The sequence below is a fragment of the Heterodontus francisci genome, chromosome 11, assembly GCF_036365525.1.
Source record: "Heterodontus francisci isolate sHetFra1 chromosome 11, sHetFra1.hap1, whole genome shotgun sequence".
Classification (NCBI taxonomy): domain Eukaryota; kingdom Metazoa; phylum Chordata; class Chondrichthyes; order Heterodontiformes; family Heterodontidae; genus Heterodontus; species Heterodontus francisci.
In genome coordinates, this window is record NC_090381.1 from 49547658 (window position 1) to 49565779 (window position 18122).

Consider the following 18122-nt stretch of genomic DNA (forward strand, 5'->3'; position numbering starts at 1 on the left):
ACACTATTATGTTTGTATTTCAATCAAAATGCCCAGCAGAGTTTTAAGGAGGATTGAATAAAAAGTCTGGCATATATCAATGGTGTTTTAGCCAGTCAAAGAATAGGGAATAGGAAAATAACAAAATTAAACAGTGTACTTTCTAGCATAGGAACAAAAAGCCACCCAAGTTGTCAGGTAATTGTTAGGAATCTCCCTGCTCAGCACAGTGGGGAAAGTGTTCGCTCGAGTCGTTTTAAACAGGCACCAGAAGCTGGCTGAGCGTGTCTACCCTGAGGCACAGTGTGGCTTTCGAGCAGAGGGATCCACCATTGACATGCTGTTCTCCCTTTGCCAGCTACAGGAGAAATGCCGTGAACAACAGATGCTCCTCTGTGTTGCTTTCATTGATCTCACCAAATCCTTTGACCTCGTCAGCAGACATGCTCTCTTCAGACTACTAGCAAAGATCAGATGTCCACCAAAGCTACTAAGTATCATCACCTCATTCCATGACAATATGAAAGGCACAATTCAGCACAGCGGTGCCTTATCAGACCCCTTTCCTATCCTGAGTGGTGTGAAACAGGGTTGTGTTCTCGCATCTACACAGTTTGGGATCTTCTTCTCCCTGCTGCTCTCACATGCGTTCAAGTCTTCAGAAGAAGGAATTTTCTCCACACAAGATCAGATAGCAGGATATTCAACCTTGCCCGTCTAAGAGCGAAGACCAAAGTACAGAAGGTCCTCATCAGGGAACTCCTCTTTGCTGATGATGCTGCATTAACATCCCACACAGAAGAGTGTTTGCAGAGACTTATCGACAGGATTGCGGCTGCCTGCGACGACTTTGGCCTAACCATCAGCCTCAAGAAAACGAACATCATGGGACAGGACGTCAGAAGTGCTCCATCCATCAATATCAGCGACCACGCTCTGGAAGTGGTTCAAGAGTTCACCGACCTAGGCTCAACTATCACCAGTAACCTGTCTCTCGATGCAGAAATCAACCAGCACATGGGAAAGGCTTCCACTGCTATGTCCAGACTGGCCAAGAGGGTGTGGGAAAATGGCGCACTGACACGGAACACAAAAGTCTGAGTGTATCAAGCCTGTGTCCTCAGTACCTTGCTCTATGGCAGCGAGGGCTGGACAACGTATGTCAGCCAAGAGCGACGTCTCAATTCATTCCATCTTCGCTGCCTCTGGAGAATCCTTGGCATCAGCCGGCAGGACCGTATCTCCAACACAGAAGTCCTCAAGGCGGCCAACATCCCCAGCATATGCACCCTACTGAGCCAGCGGCACTTGAGATGGCTTGGCCATGTGAGCCGCATGGAAGATGGCAGGATCCCCAAAGACACATTGTACAGCGAGCTCGTCACTGGTATCAGACCCACCAGCTGTCTATGTCTCTGCTTTAAAGACGTCTGCAAATGCGACATGAAGTCCTGTGACATTGATCACAAGTCGTGGGAGTCAGTTGCCAGTGATCGCCAGAGCTGGCGGACAGCCATAAAGGCGGGGCTAAAGAGTGGCGAATCGAAGAGACTTAGCAGTTGGCAGGAAAAAAGACAGAAGCGCAAGGGGAGAGCCAACTGTGTAACATCCCCGACAACCAATTTTATCTGCAGCACCTGTGGAAGAGTCGGTCACTCTAGAATTGGCCTTTATAGCCACTCCAGGCACTGCTTCACAAACCACTGACCACCTCCAGGCACTTACCCATTGTCTCTCGAGACAAGGAGCCCAAAGAAGAAGAAGCAAATAGACACAAACCCAACTGTTGCATGATGCAAAAGAGTACCATTAATCTAGCCCAGTTACATTTCAACAGCATAGAATCATATAAACTTCTTGATAGCCAGATATTACCAAATAATTGTACAGTCACAAGCATGTTAGGACAAGACAATTAAGCTATTTAATTTGGCTCAAGTGTGAGAAATCTAGTTACTTCATCATTTCAAACAGATTTATTCAGTTTTTATTTGCTTTTAGTGTGCTGATACGGTAACTTGACATTTAAGGCATTTCAGGCTAGAAATTCAGTGGCACAGCATCTGTTTGTTTGGCACTATGGGTGCTGTTTATGTCCAAAATGGCATCCGTGCTACGAATGCACAATTCTGGTGCAGGCCATGCCACATGCCATTTTGTTAAAGGTCAAACAAGAGGAGTCCGTTGCCCACATCAGAAGCAGGCATTAGTTCATTAACATATAGAAATAAGGAACTTAACATCTACTTCTGCTCCCTCTTGCAACTTTGGCTTGTGCCTGAGGCAGCCAAAACCAATCATGATTGCCTCCAGGAAAACCAACTCTAAGCAGCATGGAATGAAAAATGTAAGTACTTATAATCATCACCACTCCCATCCTGAGCTCACTTCCGAGTTTGTCCTCTAGCCTCCCCCTGATCTTACCCCAGCAATGAACCCAACATCCCAGACCTCCTCTGAAAGTACCCCTGACCCGCTCAAGAATACTCCAGACCCCTATGATATTCTTCCCTGACTCCCAACAGCCCTCTGATCTTGCTCTGAGGTCCAACTGTTCCTCCTCCAGACTCCCATGATCATCTTCCCCGACAGCCCTCTGATCGCACTCTGAAGCCCAGTCATTCCTCTCCCAGACCCAGTGATCTTCTTCCCCGGCAGCCCCCCAATCACATGCTGCCCTGCCTCCAGAACACTGCAATCTTACCCAAGTCTCTTACTGAACATTGGCACATGAACCTGTGCAGGGTTCCACCACTATGCCACCTACATGACAATGAGATTCAGAGCCCAAAATCCTGCACTTCACATTCCTTCCCATTTGAGTGTGGGTTGTTAACACTCAGCAGGTGAGGTGCCTAAAATGGATGCTACCGAATTTCTAGGCCTTAAAGTTTGATTTGATCGATTAAAGTTGTGATAAGTTAACATATTTGTAACTTCCAAATGTCTCATTTTCTTATCTTTGTCTAAAGAATCTAGAATTTAAATAGATGATACTGTGGACTCTATAAGGTATCTCAATTTAATTCTCATTCTTTTATTTCTGTAGCAATAATGTGACTACAGAAGCACTTGTATTTGATTCAATAATTTTAGGGAAATGTATTCTCTTAAATTACCTCATAATTCCTTAAAAAAGTGTGATATGATGACTCATTGGATAAATGCAGTGCATTATATAAGAGTAGTATTGAGTCATTCAGAGACAGCCCATGATAATTCTCATTTTTATTTCAGATTTCCAGCATCTTCAGTATTTTGCTTTTATTTTAGTGTTTAATTCACTGCCACTTCTCTTCCAGGAATGCCTACTTTGAAGAAGTTCTGCTCTTCTCTCCGACAGGATTTTCATTGTCTCTTTTACCTTGTTCACCTTCATTGCTTTCTATTTCCCTCCTGGCATTTGATAAAGTGTCTATTCTCTGTGACCTTGACCTATCAACACATTCTCTTTTGTTATCTCTTGCCCCACCCCCGCTTACTTGCTTAAAACCTTTTACATTTCTAATATTTGTCAGTTCTGAAGAAGGGTCATTGACCTGAAATGTTAACTCTGCTTCTCTCTTCACAGATGCTGCCAGACCTGCTAGTATTTCTAGCATTTCTTGTTCTAATTCCTGATCTGTGCTGAGTTAGCTACTTGCATATTAGTAGAGTGCTACAAGTGTCTTACCATCCCTGAACTAGAAAAGGAAAAAACATAACCAGGCAATGTTGCTGCTCCTGTTTGCTTTCTAATTCCATACACTGTGCATCCTTAGCCATTAAGTGGGGATAGAAGGGGATAGAAGTTGTGATGCCCACCATGACCAAAAATCCTGTCTATGTTGAATTTTCATTAATGAAATATGGCCTTTGGAGCACAGAAACTGTTTGGTATCTGTGGAAATGTGCTGCAGATGAACTATTAGGTTTAGGAGAGGAGAAAAGGAAATTGGAGAGAAACATTTTTCAAAAGATAGAACTAGTGCATGGCTGCCTCACAGTTGTCCATTGTTATCATGTGCTATAACTGTGTAACAGCCCCGACAAACAAATTTCTCTGCAGCACCTGTGGAAGAGTCTGTCACTCTAGAATTGGACTTTATAGCCACTCCAGGCACTGCTTCACAAACCACTGACCACCTCCAGGCGCTTATCCATTGTCTCTCGAGATAAGGAGGCCAAAGAAAAATTTAGAACTGAGAAGCAGCCAAGGATTAGTTTTGTGCTGGCCCTCCTGATGGGACATTGTGAAATTCTTCTTCGATCTCATCAGGAATACCCATTACTGATTGTATTTTCCACAATTTGGACTATGTGGCAATTTAGTAGAATGTAGTTTAGTTTAGTTTAGTTTAGTTTAGAGATACAGCACTGAAACAGGCCCTTCGGCCCACCGAGTCTGTGCCGACCGTCAACCACACATTTATACTAATCCTACACTAATCCCATATTCCTACCACATCCCCACCTGTCCCTATATTTCCCTACCACCTACCTATACTAGGGGCAAATTGTAATGGCCAATTTACCTACCAACCTGCAAGTCTTTGGCATGTGGGAGGAAACCGGAGCACCCGGAGGAAACCCGCGCAGACACAGGGAGAACTTGCAAACTCCACACAGGCAGTACCCAGAATTGAACCTGGGTCGCTGGAGCTGTGAGGCTGCGGTGCTAACCACTGCGCCACTGTGTACTTTCCTGTATAGTTGTTCCTTGTTAGATAATTCATTAAAAGCTGCTGTTATATGTTTGTTTGGTACGCTGCCACCTTTGTCTAGCTAGAGAGATGCTTAGTCTGGAATAGTTAAAACATTAACCTTTATTACATTATAACTATTTACACTCCACATTAGTCTGAGTGACTTCTCCAAAGCCTCGCTGCATCTATCTTTGAGTCTGTCCCACATGTGATCTCTTACATCATCATGGTAGGAGGTATTCCTAACACTCTTTCACAATAACCCTTTCAGACCCTTATACTACATCTCCCCACCTCCCCCCCCCCCCCCCCCAAGTCTTTATCCAAATATATGATTACATACATTAACTTTTTTATTTACATACTACCCCATCTCCCCCCAAGTCTCTGACTTCATAGATTCAATGTCAGGAGGCTTCACAGCTCTCCCTGATCTTGTTGTCATCAGATGTGGAAGATTGGTAGTCTTTCTCTGATCTCTTGTGTCTTGACTTGGATGGCCTTCTTTAAGGTTTGTAATATTCAGTGTTTTCTGAATTTCCGGTTCAACATCCGATTTGTCTAAATGTATGACTGATTGATGTCTTTGATGAATAGGAATAAAATTCCTTCTATTTCTTCTCATAGTACCTTCTGACATTCTTAGTAAATAAGAACACTGTTTATTTTCCCTCTCTCTGGAGAATTACTCCTTCTTTGTTTTGGTCTCGTACCCATACCCTTTGCCCTTCTGACAACTTCGGTAGGTTTCTGGTATGATATTTTCTGTTATAATTATGGGCTTGTTTCTTTTGGTAAGGCTTTCTTTGCCTTGAACTCTCTGAATATCCTTGCTTTGTAACCTTGGAACTAATTTCTCATGTAGGATTGGAAGTTGCATTCAAGGTTTTCTTCCCATTAAGAGTTTGGATGGTGCTAATCCGCATTACAATGGAGTAGTTCTGTAGGTCAGAAGTGCTAACTGAAAACCTTGATTTTTCTTTAACAGTGCCTTAATCATTCTATTGGTTCGTTCAGCTTCTTCATTAGATTGTGGATACCTAGTGGAACTTGTTCAATGTGCAAATCCACGTTTTTCTGCAAAGTGCATAAAATAATCATTTGCAAATTGTGGTCCATTATCGGATATTATCTGATCAGGTATAACATGTGTTGTGAAAACTTCTTGTAAAACTCTGATGACTGCTTCAGTTGTTGTTGTGTACATCCATTTGATGTCAATCCATCTTGAAAAGTAATTGACTGTAATTAGAGAGGATATTCCATCAAAGAAGAAGAGATCCATCGCCAACCGTTCCCACGGTTGAGTTGAGAATTGGGTTGAAATGAGAGGTTCTCACTGATCCTATCTGTGAACTGCACATACGTCACAATTCAAAATCAGTTCTTTGATATCCTTTGATATTCTTGGCCACCACACAAATGCCTCAGTAATGCTGTACATTAAGTTATGCCTATATGACCCTGGTGTATTTTCTCCAAGGTATCTACTCTGACTGACTCTGGAGTCACCAATCTCTCATCATATACCAGAAAATCATCTACTATGGTAAAGTGTCTTCTGTGTTTGAAGAAGATTTTCATCTTCTTACCCTTGGGACTCTGTTGTGACCAACTTCGTTCGCAATATTGGCGGACATAGATGCATTCTTCATCTTGCCTCTGCCCCTGACAAATTTGAACTATTTGAACTTGTCAGCCATTATGATGCGGTGACCTGCGAATATGACTCAAGTTCATTAATAAAGTTAATAACCTGTTGATTAGGATGGTTGACCATCGCTCGAGACAATGCATCTGTTGTTGCTTGCCCTGTACGTATCCTGTTTTGTACATGAATCTCATGAGCCTCAACCGCAATCTCTGGATCAATGGTGGCATCCTAGCGAGTTCCTGTTCATCGAGTATGGAAACTAGGGGTTTGTGATCTGTCTCTATAATAACGTTTAAGCCAATAATATAGTTTGAAATCTTCTTACAAGCCCAAGTGACTGCGAGAGCTTCCTTCTCTATCATGGCATATCTCATCGCCATGTCAGACAGTGCTCATGATGCATAATAAACAAGTCTTCAGCTTCCATCAGGCTGTTCTTGGAAAAGGACTGCCCCTATCCCTGTGGACGAGGCATCAGCTGCGATTGTATTTGGAAGTGAAGGGTTATGTGATGAGCAAAACCTCAAGGGTAATAATCTCTGGATTATTACCTGAGCCACGTGCCAATTGGCAGAGGGCACATAACATTAGTGAAATGCATACGTAGCTCAAAGACTGGTGAGGGAGAAGTGGGTTTCAGTTTGTGGGGCACTGGCACCAGTACTGGGGAAAGTGGGGGCTGTACCATTGGGACGGTCTGCACCTGAACCATGCTGGGACCAGTTTTCTAGCAAACCATATAACTAGGGAAGTAGAGAGGGCTTTAAACTAAACAAGGGGGGAGAGGGATCAAGCTTGGGTAGATGTAATAAATCAAGGGGTAGGGTCAAGGCAGGCGAGCAGAATAGTAATATGGGAAATGTAGGTCAGAGAATGGCAGGAAGGAACAGAGAGAAAAAAACCTAAGAACACACCAACAGTCAAGACTAAACCAAAATACAAAACTAAAGGCTCTGTATCTGAAAGTACATAGCATTCATAACAAAGTAGATGAACTGATAGCACACATTGAAGTAAATAAATATGATTATGGAGACATAGCTGCAGGATGTCAAGGATTGGGTCCTCAATATTGTGGGGTAAAAACTGTTGGCCAGGGGCTGCAAGAAACACAGAATCAGTTACAAACTGCTGGAATTGTTTGACCTGTAGTAACCTGGAGCTCGGACACTGGCCTGTGCTGGTAAAAACCAGTTTGAACTAATTACTTTATGGGACAAGACAAAGAACAGGGCACAGGAAAAGGGCCTTATTTGGACACGGTGTGATACCGGGGTCTTTGGGCCTGGGCCAATTAAGAAAAGCTGTGAACGAGGTGATCAAGCTTAAGCCAACTGGAAAGACACAGCTCACAGTTGCAGAGATAAGCAACAGGATAAGAATAGAGCTTTTTGGGCATAGAGCCAGCAAAAACTCCGGAGATCAACCATCGTGGAAGCGGACGACACTGCGTGAGCGACGCGGCGACGACGTAGAAGAGAGAGAGAGAATGGAACGCCTGGCCAGCGTTAACTCTCCCTTTTTCGGGTAATATCCTTTGTATTCTGTGACTAGGACAGGGAAAGGTCAGAGGAACCTAGTGGGTGTGCTTATGAATTCTAGCTAATTTTGTTATTAACTGTATAACTCAGGGGAGTTGTATGTTTTTGTCTAACTAAGTGTATAAGCCTTATTCTTACATTGTACAACAACGTGAATAAAGTAAATTGATAGTTAAAGAAAGGACTGAGTTCCCCCTCTTTGTACTAAGCCAGTAACTGTAGCTGTGGACAAGGGGGAGTTGACTCCACTCCACGGTTAACATTCAAGAAGAATAGGAAGTTAGGTAAAGGTGGAGGGGTAGCACTGTTAATCAAGGATAGCATTGGTGCAGCAGTTAAAGATGAGCTTGGTTCAGGAGATCCGGCTGTAGAATAGATTTGGGTGGTGATGGGGAATAGTAGGGGAAAGAAGTCACTAGTGGGAGTGGTCTACAGGGCCCCCTAACAGTAACCACAATGTAGGACAAAGTATCCAAAAAGAAATATTGGGTTCTTGTGATAAAGGGATGACAATAATCATGGGTGATTTTAATCTACATATAAACTGGAAAAATCAGATTGGCAATAGTAGCCTGGATGAGGAGTTCATGGAATGCTTTTGAGATGGTTTCTTGGAGCAGCACATTCTGGAACCAACCAGAGAGCAGGTTATATTAGACTTGGTATTGTGTAATGTGACAGGATTAATTAATGACCTCAGAGTAAAGGCAGCTCTAGGTAGTAGCGACCACAATATGATTGAATTTTACATCCAGTTTGAAAGAGAGAGGAGTGGGTCTAAGACTAGTATTTTAAACTTAAATAAGGGCATCTATGTGGACATGAAAGCTGAGCTAGCTGAAGTGAACTGGGTTACTAGGTAAGGAGATAGATCAATAGTGAAGCGGTGGCAGACATTTCAGGGGATATTTCAGAAAACTCAGAATAAGTATATTCCTACAATAAAGAAAAATTCTGTGGGGAGGACCCACCATCCATGGTTAACTAAAGAAGTTAAGGAAAGCATCTAACTTAAGGACAAAGCATAGAATTGTGCAAAGATAAGTGGATGTCAGATGATTGGTCAGAATATCAAGAATGGCAGAGAATGTCTCAATGGTTAATCAGGAGAAAGAAATTAGACTATGAGAGGAAGCGAGCTAGAAATGTAAAAATAGATAGCAAGAGTTTCTACAGGTATTTAAAAAGGAAAAGAGTAAGTAAAGTGAGTGTTGGTCCTCTAGAGAGTGAGAATGGGGAGTTAATAGTAGATAATAAGGAAATGGCAGATGAACAAATATTTTGCTTCTGTCTTCTCTATAGAGGATACTAAAAACATTCCAGTAATAGCTATAAATCAGGAGGTGGAAGGAAGAGAGGAACTTGGTGAAATTACTATCACCAGAGAAGTGGTACTGACCAAACTAATGGAGCTACAGGTTGACAAGTTCCCAGGTCCTGATGGGATTCATCCTAGGGTCTTAAAAGAGGTGGCTAATGAGGTAGTAGATGCGTTGGTGTTAATTTTTCTAAATTTACTAGATTCTGGAAAGGTTCCATCAGACTGGAAAGTAGCAAATATAACCACTCTATTCAAGAAGGGAGGGAGGCAGAAAACAGGTAACTATCAGCCAGGTAGCTTGACATCTGTCATGGGGAAGGTGTTAGAATCAATCATTAAGGAGGCTATAGCTGGGCACTTAGAAAAACTCCAGGTAATCAGGAATATTCAGCATAGCTTTGTGAAAGGGAAATCATGTTTAACCAATTTATTGGAGTTCTGTGAAGGAGGGACATGTGCTGTGGATAAAGGGGAGCCCATTGACATACTGTACTTGGATTTCCAGAAGGCATTTGACAGGGTGCCACATAAAAGGTTATTGTGCAAAGTAGGAGCTCATGATGTAGGGGGTAACATATTAGCACGGATAGAAGATTGGCTGGTTGGCAGAAAACAGAGTATGCATAAATGGGTCCTTTTCTGATTGGCAGAATGTGACGAGTGGAGTACCACAGGGGTCTGTGCTGGGGCTTCAACATTTTACAATTTATATCAATGACTTAGATGAGTGGAGCAATGGCATGGTAGCTAAATTTGCAGATGACACAAAGATAGGTAGGAAAGTATATTGTGAAGAGGACATAAGAAAGTTGCAGACTAAAATAGATAGGTTGAGTGAGTGGGCAAAAATCAGGCAGATGGAGTATAATATGGGAAAATCGGAAGTTGTTCACTTTGGCAGGAAGAATAAAAAAAGCAGAGTATTTCTTAAATGGGGAACAACTGCAGAATTCCGAGGTGCAGAGGGATCTAGGTGTTCTAGTGCATGAATCACAAAGGTTAGTATGCAGGTATAGCAGGTAATAAAGAAGGCTAATGGATTGCTATCCTTTATTATGAGAGGAATTGAAAATAAAAGTAAGGATGTTAGGCTTCAGTTATGCAGGCATTGGTGAGACCACATCTTGAATACTTTGTGCAGTTTTGGTCTCCTTCTTTAAGGAAGGATGTGTATGCGTTGAAGGCAGGTTAGAGGTTTACTAGATTGATACCTGGAATGAATGGGTTGACTTATGAGGAAAGGTTGGACAGAGTGGGCTTGTTTTCACTGTATTTAAGAAGAGTGAGGGGAGACTTGATTGAAGTATATAAGATCCTGAATGGTCTTGACAGGGTGAATGTGGGGGGGATGTTTCCTCTTGTTGGTGAGTCCAGAATTAGGGGGCACTGTTTGAAAATTAAGGGTCGCCCTTTTAGTACAGAGACAAGGAGAAATTTTTTCTCTCAGAAGGCTGTGTGACTTTGGAATTCTCTGCCTCAGAAGGTGGTGGAGGTGGGGTCATGGAATATTTTTAAGGCGGAGCTAGATAGATTCTTGTTAGGTAAGGGAATCAAAGATTATCGGAGGTAGATAGGAGTGTGGAATTCGAGACAGAAACAGATCAGCCATGATCTGATTACATGGTGGAGCAGGCTCGAAGGGCTGAATGGCATACTTCTGCCCCTAATTCTTATGGTTATATGGTCGTGTGGTTATATGGCTAAACCATCCGGTGAAAACAGCCTCTCCTTGATCCGTTGGAATGCTTGTTTCTGATGTGTATCCCAGCACCATCCTTGAGCTTTCCTCAACAGTTGTCGCAAAGATTCAGTAACTTGGGCTAAATTAGGTAGGAATTTCTTAAAACATGCTGTGTTTCTAATATCTGCTTTCGCTTGTACTGAAGTGTTGCCTGTAACTTCCCCTTTACTTCAAGTTCAACCCCTCTTGGGCCAGGTAACTGATTTTCTGTTGGTTGCAGATATCTGTTAAGACTGTTACACTTGCTCCGGTGTCGAGTTTGAAATTAGTGATATGTCCTTTGACGTATATGTCTGCAGACCAAAATGCCTGATTCGGATCATTCATCTATCCAAGAAAGTATTTTGATTGCTCTCTTGTAGGAGGTTATTTAACTTTGTTAACCACTCTATTCTTGAATGCTTTTTCTATGGAACTTGAGGGTGTTGAGATTTTATTTGGGCACATTTTACCGAAATACCCTATTTTACTACAATAAAAGCATACTGCAATATTTATAGGACACTGTTCGTGCCTGTGGTTACTTCTGGTGCTACATCGTTGTCAGGGTTTAATGGCATCTTTCGCTCCCCCCTCCCACTACATACACACGCACACAGTGTACCTTTTTTCCTGGTGCCTCTTTTACAGCCTTCTGATTAAAGAACTGAACAGTTGCTGGAGGTGTCCTGAACCAAGGTCTTTCCTCACCTTGCAGGATTGCTCTGTTGTTTTTTCGGACCACAGCTTGTCTCACCAGCTGAATAGCTTTATCCAGGGTGAGGTCTTCTTTAGACAGCAATAAATCTGAAAAGGACTCATCAGCAATACCCAAAACAATGCGGTCTCTTATCAATTTTACTTTAAGGTCTCCATATTCACAGCTTTCAGCTAGTCTGTAAAGGTCACAGATAAAAGCATGGACTGTTTCTTCTGGTTTCTGGACCCTTTTGTTGAATCTTGCTCTTTCTAAAATCTTATTGCTCCGCAAGTTGAAATAAGAATCAAAAGCTTTTAAAATTTTGTTGAATTTGGCAGATGCCTCAATAAGACTTTGTCTGATGATCACATCATCTGCGATAGCCCCAATAGAATACAACAGTGTATTCACTTGCTCTGCTTCAAACTGGCTGTCTAACTTAGATTCAATTCTGTATCTGAGAAACCTTTATCATCAGAGCGACTAATTTTGTGTTTGATTTCGTCCTTCCATGTGTCCTAATCTTTCTGGAATTAAAAATTTAAGCTCCATAGCTTCAAGTAATTCTACTTTCACTTTTGAGTTTTCCCCTCCAGAATCGGAAGTTTCCCATGCTTTTTCAGCTCCATGCTGATACCCACTATGGCAAAGTTACAGCCTTAGAAATCTCGCCGGTGGACTAAGGATTAGTTTCCTCTTTGTACTAAACTCCGTTTTATAGCATACTGCTATACTCCTTTAACTCCCTTCTTCTGGAGAATCGAGTATTTGCAGCCTTGTTGCTTGCTTTTTATTTCTTTCACTCCAGACACGACGTGTAATGGTGCTGACCTCACATCAGCCCTCTTTAGAGGACTTTCCCGGTAGTGCCTGCCTAGTGCCATTATGGATGAAATGTTTTAACCTCTTTCAGGGTTGCTCACAAGATCCTGGAACATTGTTTTGTTCACCAACACGAAGCCTGCGAATGCTGGACTGGATTTCTACTGTTGATTCCCCAACCCTCTGGGCTGAATTTTACTAGCCCCTCGACGTCAGGGGTCTTGGCGGGGTGGAGGCCTATAAAATTCTGCCAGGAGAGGCCCGCCTCGACCCCCCTACGTAGAGAAGGCCCCGCCGCATTTTTCCAGTGGCAGAGGGACCGGGTACAGTCCCCCCGCCCCTCGGCAGCACCCCAATTACCATTTGCAAAGTGCCACTTACCTTTCCTGATTATGCATCCCGTCACCTGCCGCTCCACACTTCCACATTTTTTGCTGAACAGGTGGCTGTCACGTGCTATCCCATTCATGAATATGAAACCCAGACGGGACAACAGTGCAGGAAAGTCCGGGATGATTGGGGTCTCATCTCTGCAATCTGAAAGAAGGTGGGAGGGGGTCTGGGATGATTGGGGTCTCAGCTCTGCATTCTTAAAGGGTGGAGGGAAGAGGTCTGAGAATAGTGGAGGGAAAGCTCTGCAGGCACGAAGGGAGGTACTGTTTACCCTCCCTCTGTAAACAGTGTGTATTTGTTTGTGTGTGTGGAGGAGCAATGGCACTCTAGTCACCCTGTGCATGGGGAGGATGACAGAAAGGGTAGGAGCGTTAAGGTTACATGGATGGTGGGGGCAATCAATGCAGCTGGTAGGATCTTGATGTGGTCATGCTGTGCCACTCTGAGTGTTAGCCAAGATGGGCAATGCCATGCCACGCCACATAGTTGATCCATGAAAGCACCTGATGTACCTGTCAACACCAATCACTGCCCTATTAGGAACCTTCTAATAAATGAAGGATACAACTTTATTTATCACATAGAAATGGGTATGGCTCATCCTACATTGTATGATTCACTTCTCCTGAGGATCTATATGTGCCAGAGACAAAGTCAACAGGCAGGTGTGGTCCACATAGAAGCCCCCGGTTGTGAACAGCAACCCCCAAGGGGAGCTCACCAATACAGGTCACCGTGCATCTATAGGCCTCACATGACCTGCCAATGGGTGTCAGAGCACCAGTGTGAGAGGCAATTGTGCATGCAGAGAGGGTGGTGACACGTCTCTGTGCCCTACTCAATGATGACCTGCAGCTCATGGGCTTCAGTGACATCCTATGCCTGCAGTCCTCATAGTGGCAGCGGCTCTTAAGCTTTATGCCGATGCAGCATTTCAGGAGTCCACTGGAGACCTTTGTGGGGTCACGCAGTCAGCAGTGCACCGCTGCATCAGGGAGGTCACTGATGCCCTCTACTGGAAGGCCAGTGAACATGTCCACTTCAAGACAGACCCTCACAGCCAGTCCCAGAGGGCCAATGGTTTTGGCACCATTGCCGGGGAACCATAGGTTTTAGGGTTCATAGACTGCATCCATGTGGCCATCAGGCTTACCGACAGGCTACCACCTGCAGATGTTACCATTAAAGGAATCCTTTCAATCTAGGTGCAGCTGGTATGTGATCACCAGAGATGCTTCATGCAAATCTGTGCCCGTTTCTCAGGCAGCTGCCATGACACCTGGGTGTGGCACCAGTCCCAGATGCCACCGCTGTTTACTGAACTGGCTCAGATGGAGGGGTGGCTTCTTGGAGACAAAGGCTATCTCTTGCAGTCATGGCTCCTGACACCAGTGAGCGACCCTACCACTGCTGCAGAGAAGAGATACAATGCCAGACACTGAGCTACAAGAGCCACCATTGAGCAAGCGATCGGCATGCTGAAAACGTGCTTCCAATGTCTGGATAGATAGTGTGATGCCCTGTACTACAGGCCAAAAAGGCCAGCTCCTTTCTTTGCTGCTCTGCACAACTACGCATCCAATAGGCGGCAGGCCTCGCATGATCAGGAGAGATGTCAACGGGATTCCTCCTCGGACTATGAGGACGCTAAGGACCTACAACAGAAAAGGTGCATGGGAGGGCAGATGGCACCTAGGCTCTGCATGCAGGGCTAGCAGTGATCTAGGTATGTAAGGCAGTGGCTTATCAGACAAAGGCTCTCTGCTCCATTGAAACCGACATGAGCTCTGCAAGCCACACATCACCCTCACTCACCTGCTGTGCACCAGTCCACATCTGCTGCATCTCTCTGTAACCCAGTAAAGGCAGCAGCTGACTGAGCCAATGCCCATGTCACAGCATCCGTGGAGACGCTTCTGAGTAATGGTGACATGGCAATGATGTTATTGCATATGTTGGCTTTCCTGAAGGGCCAACGGTACAAAGGGATGTGACATTGGTGCTACATGCTGGCACACATCATTCACACAGAGAAAAGGACACACATGTTGGTGATGAACATATAGTGAAAGATGTATTTACATTGCTGTGACACCCATGCATTCCCATTTGTGTTAGTGTATTCCCTTTAAATGCTTGCGAGTGTCCTTTCTCTGTGCAACCTCTGTACTAGCAGCCTGACTGGAAGAAGGCTGCAGATCTGATTGCCCTTTGGCTCTGGATGAGTTTGGTTGTCGTCCTCTGCGCGCACGAGGCCTGGAGGGCCCCGGCTACTCATCTCCCCTGCCACCTCCAGTGAGGTTGCCCTGGTCAGGCAGGAGGGCCTCTTCTTACCATCACTGGGGAAAAGGACCACCCGCCTTGCCCGCATAGCCTGGAGGAGAGTGAGCAAGGAGTCATCGCTGAACTGTGGGGCAAGCCTAGAGCACCCCTCTGCCATCCTCGACTTTTGGTGTGGTCCTTTAAATGCAAAGGTGACTCCACCGTGTAACTGCTTTAACTTCTGACTGCAAGGTTTGTCTTGCACATGTTTGAAAACCAGTGCAGGACTAGTGAGGAAATCTGTGCTTTTGTCATGGTTTTTTATCTATTACACATCAACACATGTTCACGTACACTTTGCTTCTGCAGCAGCTGATCATAATTATTGATGTAATATTTCTAGGTGACAATGCAGCTAGAATATGCACATATTTTCCTGGTTTTTTACAAAGATCGTTTAATTGAAGTTACATGTATTTTCACCTAACAGATGGCAGAGAAATGAATACAGATTCCAAATGCATATTAGTCTGATGATTAGAAGCTCATAGTATGTAAATATTCTTCAATTATGGTTTTATTTGTATTATGTATTTGCCTTTTATAGAACATTTAAGTCTCATGTCCTGGTATGTGCAAAATTAAGATTATTCACCCAGTTGCAGCACACCTACAAGAAGGTATGGTACACTTGTGTGTGGAAGAAGAGGATTGCAACTTCACAGGACACTGGGACACAGCAGGGTAAGTATGTGGTAGCAAAGCAGAAAGTACTGGGGAAACTCAGCAGGTCAAGCAGCATCTGTGGAGAGAGAAGCAGAGTTAACTTTCAGGTCTGTGAACTTGGCCAAGTTAACTCTACTTCTCTCTCCACAGATGGTGCCTTACCTGTTGAGTTTGTCCAGCACTTTCTGCTTTGCTGCCAGATTGACAACAGCCCTACTCTTCAGCAGTGAGGTAAGTATTTCTTTGGCAGTTGTCAAGAAGCAGGTGCTGGGGCATAATATGTCCCCACATAATATGGGGGGGGCGGCGTGTTGCTGTGATCCTAATGAGCCCCCGCCGACTTCAAAGCGCGCTGCCACAATGTGCGGCGCGCTAATAAAATTGAGCCGTCTGTGTCTGGAGCTCTTCCACAGTCTCCTCTCAATGTCTGCAGCTTTTTGTTGCTTTGTTCAGGTCAGGCCTTTTCAACTAGTTGCTTCAAATTCTTCTGGATATAGGATGGTAAGAACTACTATTGTTCTAGATCTCACCGCTGATCACCATATTATATGTTTGTTTAGTATGCTGCCACCTTAATTAGTCTAGCGAGAGAGTTTCCTAGTCTGTCGTAGTTAAAACATTAACCTTTATTACATTAGAACTATTTACACTTCACACTAGTCTGTGTGACTCCTCCAAAGCCTCGCTGCATCTATCATTGAGTTTCTCTCACATGTGATCTCTTGCACCATCATGGTAGGAGGTATTCCTTACGCTCTTTCACATTTATCCTTTCAGACCCTTATACTATAGCTTCTATCTTGGGAGGAGAGGGCATAAAGAAGAAAATTGGAAAGATAGAAAGCATCTTTCACCTCATGAGAGGTGAGAACTAGCTTCACCCTATATTAAGCACATTTCACTTTTTGGCAAATGGCACTGTCATTAAAAATAGAAGGAAGTATGCAGCACATTCACCACAGCTCTCACTGAAGAGGAGTGAGGACACAGAAGGGAGAATAAAGGCTAAAGTGTGATAAAACATTTGTTTTCTCCTGATCTTTCATATACCTCAATCTCGAACTGGAAGGCATGATAATATAGGCTGACTGTGGGTTTCTCTTTAACCATCATTAGTACCTCTGATAGGATGCTTCATTTAAGTAGCATATGTCAAGTCCAGTCAAATACATAGCAACCCTCCCCCATGCCATCCCAACCCCCAGCTCCAACCTCTGGAGATGAAATGCCTCATTCAGCAGCTTGGTTGACAACTAACATACATCCAACTGAGGCACACAGGCAGGCTCGAGGATTCAAGCTCACAAACTTTCAGACAGAGAGTCAAACAATCAAATGTTTCATTACCGCCTAAACCAACCTTACTTTTTACACAAGTAATCCACATAACATATAAATAAAATGGATATTGAAATAATTAGTTAAAAGTAAACATAACACATAAAATTAGGCTTGTGCCATAGAATAGATTATCAATTATTTAAATGGATAAACAAATGTCTTTTGCAAGAGAAATCAAGGGTGAATGCACTATCAAAGGCAATAACCCCAGTGGTGTTACTCTGTCCCCTGATGCTGCAGCTATTAATGATCGCTATAAAGAAGGGTATTGGTAATATAGCAATGCAAAATTTGTTGATAGTACAATGCTAATAAATAGAAAGAAGATTGACAGTATTCAGAGAGATAACAACAACAACAACTTATATTTATATTGCACCTTTAATGTAATAAAGCGTCCCAAGGCACTTTACAGGAGCATCATAAAACAAAGTAAGACACTGAGTCACAAAAGGAGTTATTATGCCAGATGACCAAAAGATTTATACTAATTATGCAGATGGGGTTACGCCAATAGGAGCAATAAACAGGAAATGTTTAGAACATATAAGGATTTTATTTTAGGTGGGCCTGTGCATTGTGGGTTGGGAAAATGCCAAGTCTATGGGGATACAATATCAGATGCTTCTCATCACAAAGGAACGTAGGAACATCAGCTTAGGAACATAACAACTGGAGTAAGCCATTCAGCTCCTCAAAGCTGGTCTACCATTTGTGTAGCTCATGGCTGATATGTATCACAACTCAACTTACCTATCTTTGTTCCATATCCTTTGATACCCATTACCCCAATAAAATCTAAGGATTTCAGTCTTGCATTTCTTACATTTCTGTTGACCCAATATCTGCAGCCTCTTGGGGGAGCAAATTCAAGATTTTCACTACCTTTTACGTGAAACAGTGCTTCCTAATTTTACTTCTAAATAGCCTAGCTTCAATTTTAAGATTATGCCCTCTTGTTCTGGATTTCCCACAGCA